Source organism: Montipora foliosa, chromosome 14 (genome assembly GCF_036669935.1).
Source record: "Montipora foliosa isolate CH-2021 chromosome 14, ASM3666993v2, whole genome shotgun sequence".
NCBI classification, from domain to species: Eukaryota; Metazoa; Cnidaria; class Anthozoa; order Scleractinia; family Acroporidae; genus Montipora; species Montipora foliosa.
The window spans coordinates 14935348-14945347 of record NC_090882.1 but is presented as its reverse complement, the minus strand read 5'-3'; the positions used below and the strand labels follow the sequence as shown (position 1 = coordinate 14945347).

Sequence of the window (10000 nt, the reverse complement as noted above, 5' to 3'; positions counted from 1 at the left end):
TGCTGCGGAGGTCGTCTAGGAACCGGAAGCTGCCCTCCAGATTCAAAGATTATGTAATGAACATTAGTTGAACACTCGCATAGCTATGAGGCATTGAGACTTGAAGCACTTTGATTTATTTCATGGATTACGCTATAGCACAAACTGTTACTCTGTATCGTGCGTTTCATGATTTTATTTATTTATTTATGTTCACTTTCTTTCTTTTTTTTTTTTTCTTTTTTTTTATGAAAGGGAAGGTGTTACACGTGAACATGTAACTCAACAAGAAATTAGCATACGTAGCTTATTACACGTGCATTTGCAATGTGCAGTAAATTAGCATATCTAGCTTGTTATTTAAGACCTTGACGTTTCGCTATTAAAGCAATAACTTTATCGAGAGCACCACGCTATCAACATAATCTACGACCACAGTTACAGCTCCTTTTATAGAGCGTGTTGGTCAACTTGGTGTCGGAGCTCAGGCGTTGTGAGTGACGCAAGGGAACCAGAATTGTGACGTAGTAGCACAATGGTGGAACTACATTAGTTTGGTTAAGCCTCAAGAGAGACCGCTGCCCAGGAACAAGGACAGTTCCTATACGCCATGCAGCTGTCTGTCAACCCTCGCATGATTAATCTGTCAGATTGAAGCAATCTAGTTGTATTAATCATGCGCATATGTATGCTCTCGTTCTTGCATTTTTGAAGTATGTTTTTACTGAAAATGTAACATAACGGTTGTTGCCTGTTACTGAAGGAACATTTTTTCCGCACGTCCTAGGTTGCCATACATAAAGTAGATCTTTGTAGCACCACGAAAAGAAAAGACACTTTGGAAAGGTATCTGTTTCCAAAAGTTCTTTTGGCTATTCAGAGGTTCCAACCACTGTAACAAAAGATATCCTTGTTTTGACTTCAAACAAAGCTCTATTTGGTACAATAAGTAACAATAGTTTATCTCAACACGTATCCCCCCTTGTATATTTAAGCCAACACTTTCTTATGCAATTTTATTGAGTGGCAGTTGTCGCATGTAGATTTCTTATTTCCTAACGTTTTAAAGTTACTTGCCTAGAAGGTAAAGCAGGTTAAGCAGGCCAAGAAGGTCTCAACTTGTGATTTACCCAGAAGAATTAATTCACGTTAATATTTATTGGTCTTGGATGTTTTCTCAAATTTTGATCAAGTCGTTCCAAGGTCACTCAACGTCGGAAATTTCATTCAAGTCCTTCGAAGAAATTTGAAGACATAAGGCTTAGAAATCTAATATGTTAACAAGTTAGCTGGGAAAACATAAAGGTAACTTTCGTCAATGGTTACTTGTAGAGATCAAATGAACTTTTGTAGTTATTACTTGAAAGATGCGATTTTTACAGTGGTTATTTCCAAGGCAGTAGTCTTATTTCGAATTGTAATTAATAAAAGAAATTAGTTTCAAAGCCTTTCGTTGTCATTGAGCTATGACAATCACAGTGGCTTTTGAGGGATCGTTTCAAGTCGGCACTGGAAGGAAGTGGCATAACTTGTCCATTCTCGTCCCAAGAGCCCTTCGTTTCTTTTGGTCACGTCCGACCACGTGGCCAAAAGAAACGGCAGGGCTCTGGGGACGAAAAGAAAACCTATCAGGCCGACCGCAGTGATGGCCAGTGTATTGCCATGGCTCCTACTCGTTTCACCTCCTGGGGGCGTTTGGGAGTGAGGGCACCCAGTGATGATGAGAGCAGTAAAGCTGTAATGGGGTGGCATGTTCTGACAGTAGATATGAATTAAAACTATGAGTTCGGACTTACCGGACCCCGTTTTGAAATACCCAACTCTTTTTTTAGCCTCGCTTGTCATGGAGCAATTAAGAGAAAAATTAGGTGTGCAAAAAACTTCCTTTTCTAGCATGAAACAAAGCTCGTTAAGGATACTTTTTGGTCGAAATATCAAACACAAGCCTTATTAGTGACTTGACAACAAAAAATGGTGATAAAGCGTTGTTTATTCTAAGGAATCGAGCGCACTCTTTTGTGGCCGAGAACTGGGCTCGCTGGCCGATAACTGGGCCCACGAACGAAGCCTCCATTTTCGTTATAACTCCGGAGAAAACAGCGTTGAGCAGCCGATAGCTTTACATGTGTTAACTGAATGCTGAAGCTAGTTGTCTTTGAAATTTCAAGTCCTTACAGCTATTCTAAGGCAAGAAATACAAGTTACGCTTTTTCAGGATCGTAACGAGGTATATTTTTTCATAACTGATCCCGTATTTTTGCCCGGAATTTTGATCCCTTATCCCGCAAAAATTTGTTAAGTCTGACCCTGATTCCACAAAGACACTGCTGATCCCGATATCACGGGTTGTGATCCCAGAGCTGTGATCCCTGATCCCACCCCTAAAAAGGCTGTTGATCCCTGATCCCATATACCTCGTTACGACCCTGTTTTTTGTGGCTGAGAACTGGGCCCCATACTGTACTGTGATCAGAAGGCGCTCGGGATGTTTTGTGCGGGCTTACACCACGTAGTACCTTCCAGAAGTCGCAGTCATGGGTACCACGTGACTTTCATATAACACGTGACTGCTACTCCCATCACTGTGTTTGCATTTACGTTGGTCTTTGCAATTGCTCTGCACTCTGATTTTGACACTGATCGCCTCAGTTTGCCGTCCTTTAATTATAAGTTGAGTTATCATCGTACTAAGGAACGAACTCCTCGGATAATGTAGACTCGGAGTTACGTACAGTATTCATTGGCGCTCAAGGCCTCCCCGGCGATAGCTTCCGCCTAGGCCTTCCAGATAAACTTCGCGTGACAATTTACAAGGTCGTTTGAATCATTAGTATGCAAGAAGGTAAGACTGATTTTCATATCCCAGAATTACTTACAGAATGCCCCCTTCGGTTTGACGTCCTTAAAAGAATGTGATGTGCTGTAGCAAATTCATACGACTAGTATGACTGTAATTTACGCGTCACTCGCACATGCAAATGACATGTTATGGAATTTCTGTGCTACAATACTCGTCACAAATCGTTGAAACAGACACCGTTTCTCTCGAATTTTCAGGAAAAATCCTGAGATTTCTAATTGACACTATTTTCCCAACTGAAATGTGCCTTCTCCCTCCCCAATGTTGAGCCACGGGTGTTTTGAAGCACTGAGACCACTGTGATACCCAAATCAACATTGGGGAAGTGGAAACAGACACAAGTGTTTCAAGATTTTTGACGAGTATTGTAGTAATAGCCACCGCTGAGTGTCAACGAATTAACAAAGGAACAGTTATCCAAATACAGCGTCTGCTGGCGTTGAGGTAAATGATTCACAATGCCCTCCTAACCAAGCTAAAAGAAGACCAGGGAAATGGACTCGCTAACGCTATATATACTATGTGATGTCATGTTGTGCAAGAAAACAGGGATAAAATAAATTGTTATGGAGAGAAACATCACAGAAAATCTAAAATTTTAATTGGAAAGGAAAGGAACTTAAATTATGAGTGTCTAGTCGTACTAGCACTGGAGCACTAACTGGGGACACTGTAAACTGAAATTAACAATAAACACAAATCAAATCAAATGTTGGTTTTTGAGGAGATTACTCGGAGAAAAATTCTCGGTGCAGAGTAGAGAACCAACAAACTCAGCTCACACATGACACCGAGCCTGGGAATCGAAACTGGGCCACATTGGTGGGAGGCGAGTGCGCTCACCACTGTGCCACTGTACTTTAATAGGCTCTTCGAGCCAGAAATGGCCGGCTAATCGAGGCTTTGACTGGCTACTCGAGTCACCTTGTTTGATAACAGCTCTTATCCTGCGTATCATGCGGTTTTTGGTGAATTTTATGTACTTATATGTTGACAATGACTAAGTGAGAGGACTGGACAAGAAAATATTTGGCACAGACTGAGTGCTACGACCTAGCCTATGAAGTTTGGACAAAATAAGTTACAAAAATGTGTAAGAAAAAAATTTATTTAATATGTTGTTCACATATTTTCCTCTTCTGGCTGTAAATAACTTGGATGTTTAAAAGCAACCAAATCCTCTAAAATTGCATTACACAGGGCAGTACGTGTTTTCAGCACAGGGCAGTACATTTTCCTGCTCGTGGCCTCAACTGGGAATTTTCCCAACAGTTTAACAATGAAAGCATGCACGAGGCCGTACGGGCCATATGATCCAGGTTTTTGTGCGGCCATTACATTCAAATGATCACGAGTCAACCACGGTGTAAAGCATCTAAAATTCAGTCACTCTTTGCTTGGTTGACTTGTTGGCAATTAATTTCATTGATATTATGGAGATTATAAAGATTGGCACATTTTCTTTGCATCTTATGGACGTGAAATGGTCGTCAAGATGCTCTTCATGGTGAACAGTGCCAGGGATCGTGTCAACACAGAAACTGCCTTTTCAAGCAAAAAATATCCATAAAATGCATTTTCAAAATTTTAATACATCCCAGAATGCCGGATGATTGCTCAAAGGACTAACAAACAAAGCAAAAAGGTCAGAAAAATCGCAGCCGCCATTGAATTTAGCAGAGTAGGAGACTGGAATCAACTACAGCAGATGATTGTCCGCAATTTTGATTTCCGGCAGACCTTTTCCACGGGTAAAGGGTAACAGCAAGGGGTTAAGGGTAACAGGTAAGGGTCAGGTAAAGGATCACGGGTAAAGGGGATGTGATGTATCAAGAGTAAAGGGTGAAGGGTAGAGATTTCTACCTAACGGTTGTCATGTCAGATTTGTAAGATAAATTTAAACTTCAGCAATGTAATTAATTTTCTTCAATTTTCAACAACCTGACCCGCAACCTGAGAGCTACCATGAGCTATATTGTCTTGTTGCTTTCATTTCATCCATATAATGTTGATCAATGAAATTGAACACAGATTGGATAAGATTTAATATTCTCAAACTCATTAATAAATCATCAAGTGATAAACCAATTGCGTGACCACATTTAGGTCACATGGATGCACCTTGACACCGCAGTAAAAAACAGCGTGTTTGGAAATCAATTAGAAAAAGCAATACACATTTTCAACAGAACTTTATTACTTCTACTGTTTGCTGTTTACATTTACGTTTACAGTGCAATTAAAAACGTTGCGGAATTAAACATTTCGTGCGCACTGTTTACAATTTCTAAAGTTTCAGAAACTGTACTACCGCTACCACTAGCTTCTGTTACGCTGCTGGATGTACAAGGACCAAGTAGATTCGACACTTTAGCACTTTACTCTAAACTAGGTTTCTCGTAGGTTAACAAGGCATTTGACCTATGACCAGTCCTTTCACGAATGAGTTTTTCTTCAACGCCTGAATTAAATAACTTAGTGGCACAGGCAATTCGCAAAGAAGGAGCCATTTTCCGATTAATTCTAGCCTCCTTGCACATATTTGGCAGGATTGCATTTAGCGTGTTAATTTCTACTGGACTTTTCTCAAAGGAGAACTTAAAAATAATATGTGACCTTATTTAGGAAAAGGGGGATTAAGGTGAATAACAAAAAAACGCGTTTTCTATCGTTTTAAACGCAAACGCGTTAAAACACTGTTTAAACGCATTTAAACAACGTTTAAACGCGAAAAAAACGCGTGCGTAAGATTTCATGTCGGAAAAGCTTTACACAAACGACGCGTTTAAACGCTGTTAATTTACCTCAAGTGAGCGCATAATTACATGGCTGCATGCTATAATATTATTATTGGGTGTCATCTGGGGTTAACTGTGATTTATTTAAAACAATTCAGCTCGACAAACCATCGAAATCTTGATTGTTTTAGTCGTTGCAAGTACTCGGAAAAGAGAAGAAATGCGAATTAGTCCAACCTAAATTGGCGGCATTCTCATGAAGAACAAAACAAAACACTTACTTAGCGACTCTAACGGTAAATTAAATCATGAGCATAACCAATAGAAATTTGTTTCAAATGAAGTGAGGAATGTACAAATGAATTTACAAGATGGTTTTAAGCACAAGTTGGCTTTGATGTGTATCCTAAAATTTGCGAGGGTCATCAGTAGGTTTCTCTTGTCATGTGCGATCCTGTTTTAGAAATGTAAACAGAACGTTGATTGTTGAATGCTGTTCATGTTGGTCTTAGTAGAGTCGCAAACACTTATAAATCAATCAAATAAAATTCTGCATTGGGGTTACCAGCTGAGGCATTCTTCACATGCAAAACTTACTACCATTTTTCCTTTAATCATGTTTGATCAAGGCAGTTGACATAGCGGCTGTCTTCCGACTCTGAGCGACGACCAAGGTCCAAGCAACCGAACGAAGACAAAACAACTTGTACCATCATTACAGGGCTCAACTAAAGCTGCATATAACGTGTTACGTTCAAGCCATTAGAAAAGAAATTGATCGATGACTCGCTATTTACCGCTCAAAAGAAATAAACTGACCTACAGATTTGTCGCGATCAGTCACGCAACCTTTCAAAATTTTGGACTCTTTGGTCATTTAGTACTTGTCAAAACGAGACATCAGTTTGTTTAATTTCCTGTTTGTTTATGATTTGCGATAATGAAAAGGGGTTGAATAGGATCATGACTAAAACACCACACGAGTACATACGGGTAACATACGAGTAACATACGAGTAACATACGGAACATACGGATATATACGAATACATACGACTAACATACGACTAACATACGACTAACATACGAGTAACATACGGATACATACGACTAACATACCAATACATACGAATACATGCGAGTAATATGAATGTTTTTCTCATAAAGGAAGCTCTAATTATAAGCCTTGCAGGCATTTTTCATGTCAGCAAACACGTACCCGGCTCAGTTTGAGGTGGGAGGGAGGGGATGTTGATCGACCCCCCATGGCTTTCGTTAAATTTAGTCACAGTAAAATAAATTCACATGGAGTGCAGAACCCTTAGCTTGCGCTACAAGATGACAATATATTTTGGATGTCGCTGATGTCGTATGACGTCATCAGATCCGCCATCTTGATTTCACTATTTCAGCTTAAGTTGCCTATGATAAATCAGTGCAAAAAATCAGTGCAAAATCAAGCCAGAAAGCTTAAATGGGGTAAAAAATTATGACAGACCTGCTCTGACTTCCTTACGTGTCTTAAATGTAAACTGGCCTGACAGTTATAATCAACTACGAGAGCAACATGCAAAATGTATTGTCATCTTGTTGCGCAAGCTAAAGGCGGCGAAATACGAGATACAAAAACCCTTAACTTGGCGCGCAACATTATTTCGTTGCAAGTTTGGGTCGATTTCTCCCGTTTTTCACCTTGCATGATCAACTTGTCGCGCAACAAAAACATTTGTTGCGGGTTGAAGAAAGTTGTTGCGAAAAGTAGAGCGCGGATCTACTCTGAGCAACAAATTTTGGCTTTGTTGCTCGTTTTTCATCAAGCTCACAACTTGTCGCGCAACAAATGTGCTCTTGTACTAGCAAAGCAACCACTCAGCGCCCTGCATTTCTTCAACCCGCAACAAATGTTTTTCTTGTGGGTCAAGTTGATCACGCAAAGTGAAAAACGCGAAACATCGACCAGAACTTGCAACGAAACAATGTTGCGCCACAAGTTGAGGATTTTTGTATCTCGTCTTTCGCTGCCTTAAGGGTTTTGCACTCCATGTGAATTTATTTTACTGTGACTAAATTTAACGAAAGCCTTGCAGGGTCTATCAACACCCACCCCCCACCCCCTCCCCCCTCAAACTGAGCCGGGTACGTGTTTGCTGACGTGAAAAATGCTTGCAAGGCTTATAATTAGAGCTTCCTTTATGAGAAAAACATTCGTATTACTCGTATGTATTCGTATGTATCCGTATGTTAGTCGTATGTATCCGTATGTTAGTCGTATGTTAGTCGTATGTCAGTCGTATGTATTCGTATGTATCCGTATGTTCCGTATGTTACTCGTATGTTACTCGTATGTTACCCGTATGTACTCGTGTGGTGTTTTAGTCATGATCGTTGAATAGGCAGATAGCGAAGCGCCAAGACACAAGCACGATAACTTGCAACAATATGATAGCCCTTTCAAACCTCTGAAATAACAAAAAAAGCAAAGCTCTGAAAGAAATGGATCATACTTCTCTGAACCCATCCAACCTTCCCGAAACATTCGCGGGTGATTTGCAGTTGGCAGAGGAAACCTATATTTAATGAGCGAACAAGAGCAGATGTATTCAGCGTCCTCGGCCAAAGCTTCAACTTCGAGTCATTTAATCTCACCGGAAGGTACTGGTCACAAAGATAGCAAAAAACGGCTCTTGCTTTCGTTGAATCGATCGCTACGTCTCTCGCAGTTCGACAATAATTATATTATTATAGCGACAACTGAAAGAATCCGTAACATATAAATTCAAGACTATCCGATGGAAAGCCTGTTCGTGAACACCAAGGAAGTTCCGAAAAAATCAATTCGCTTATCAGAAAAACCGGTTAATACTTGCGATACTACCAAATGTTCGCGAATCTAAAAACGTTCCCAGTTTCACTGAATCGTTCCCTACTTCTCTCGCACCAAATGTTCGCGAATCTAAAAACGTTCCCAGTTTCACTGAATCGCTCCCTACTTCTCTCGCAACTGGACATTTAGGTTTCTGTATCTCTATCCAGGATAACAATGGAGAGAATTATACAACCCAGAAGTATTTGGTTTTGTAACATTTCGATGAAATGTTCATGTGATTCGCTCATTCTTTGAATTACGTCCTTCTGAAGGTGGTTAAATGTTGACAGCCTGTTTTCTGTAATTTCTATTTTCTCGAGGCATTATCAATAATGGTACAAACAATCCAATATGGGGTGAAAACCTTTTTCATTTGTTGCGGGGCGAGCGTCACGACATCGTGACCAGTCTACTCGAGTGATAACATGACACATGCCGAATGCTAGCGGCGTCATCACTTCGATTCTGCTTCATTCTGGCGACGTGCTCTTTTGTCGCCAAAAATTCCGAAGAGGAACCACGAAGGAGGAGAATGTGAAGGTTTTAAAGAGTTTAAAATTATTATTAAAACAAGCTTGAGACAAATGATTGACCAGCCTCTTGGTGAAACCTGATGCGCTAATGGAAACATTTTGAAGCGTCGTTCAGTGGTTCGCGTTTCTTTGAGCAATATCGTTGGCTCTTGTCTGCAGAATCCGTAGGCTCAAATGCGACTGCTTGCTCCATTCTTAGGAAGACTCGAAAACCGAATCTTCTTTCCTGCTTGTGCTAACTGTCTGGTTGCCGTTGTTGATAGCACGAGATTCGTGCACTGCAAGTGGGCTAAAGTCGCATGAGGCGCTCACAGAAAAAAGGATAGTAAATAATTAAAGACGGAATGTGATTCTTACTGCAAGACAATTTTTACCAACCTGCTATATAAAAAGGAAAGGCAAAAGGTAAGTTTGCTGATGAATTGATCATTTTGACACAGTGGGTTGAAAGACATGCACCCTAATCTTCGCATTTCATACAAAAGAACAGGTAATTTATTCATTCAAATACAACTAAATTAGCGTACTTTTCAGCATACGAAATGCAGTAATTGAAGCGCAACAGAGCCGTTTGTTTAAACGCGTTAAAAATCTGTTTAAACGCATACAAAGTGCGTTTCCACGCGTTTCGACGAACGCGATTAAACGCGTTAAAACGTTGTTTTCGAAATTCACCTTAATCCCCCTTTCCCCAAATAGGGTCACTTATGTTTAGCTGCCCTCAAGTAAAAACAATCACTTTCCTTGGCTTTACACTCTACGAAACCAATATAAATTCGATATACTTCTAACAAACAAGGATTGTGTTTTTCCCCGACATTGTGACAAATATGTTTGATTCTCTTTGGAACATATTTCAGATCAGTCAAGCCCCCATGAAAGGTTTTGCACAAATTCTCCTCAAATTTAATAAAGTTTGGACCTAACTCGAAATTCTTTAAACTCAATTTCCTGTGCTCGCTTCCCCTCAATCCAAAAATTTTTCCATTGTAGGAATAAACAGTATTTAAAAGAGACTTAGCTCT

The 10000-nt window shown here is 40.1% G+C and overlaps 1 protein-coding gene across 2 annotated transcripts in view; it reads left to right on the top strand.

Moving 5' to 3' along the window:
• The first annotated feature begins 2551 nt into the window (after nt 1–2551).
• LOC137984646 (uncharacterized) overlaps nt 2552–10000 on the top strand; it is a 28818-nt gene continuing 21369 nt past the window's right edge. For both annotated transcript variants that reach the window (XM_068831869.1, XM_068831867.1), the window contains exon 1: nt 2552–2821. The gene's annotated coding sequence lies outside the window, so the exon portion shown is untranslated. The remainder of the gene's footprint in view (nt 2822–10000) is intronic.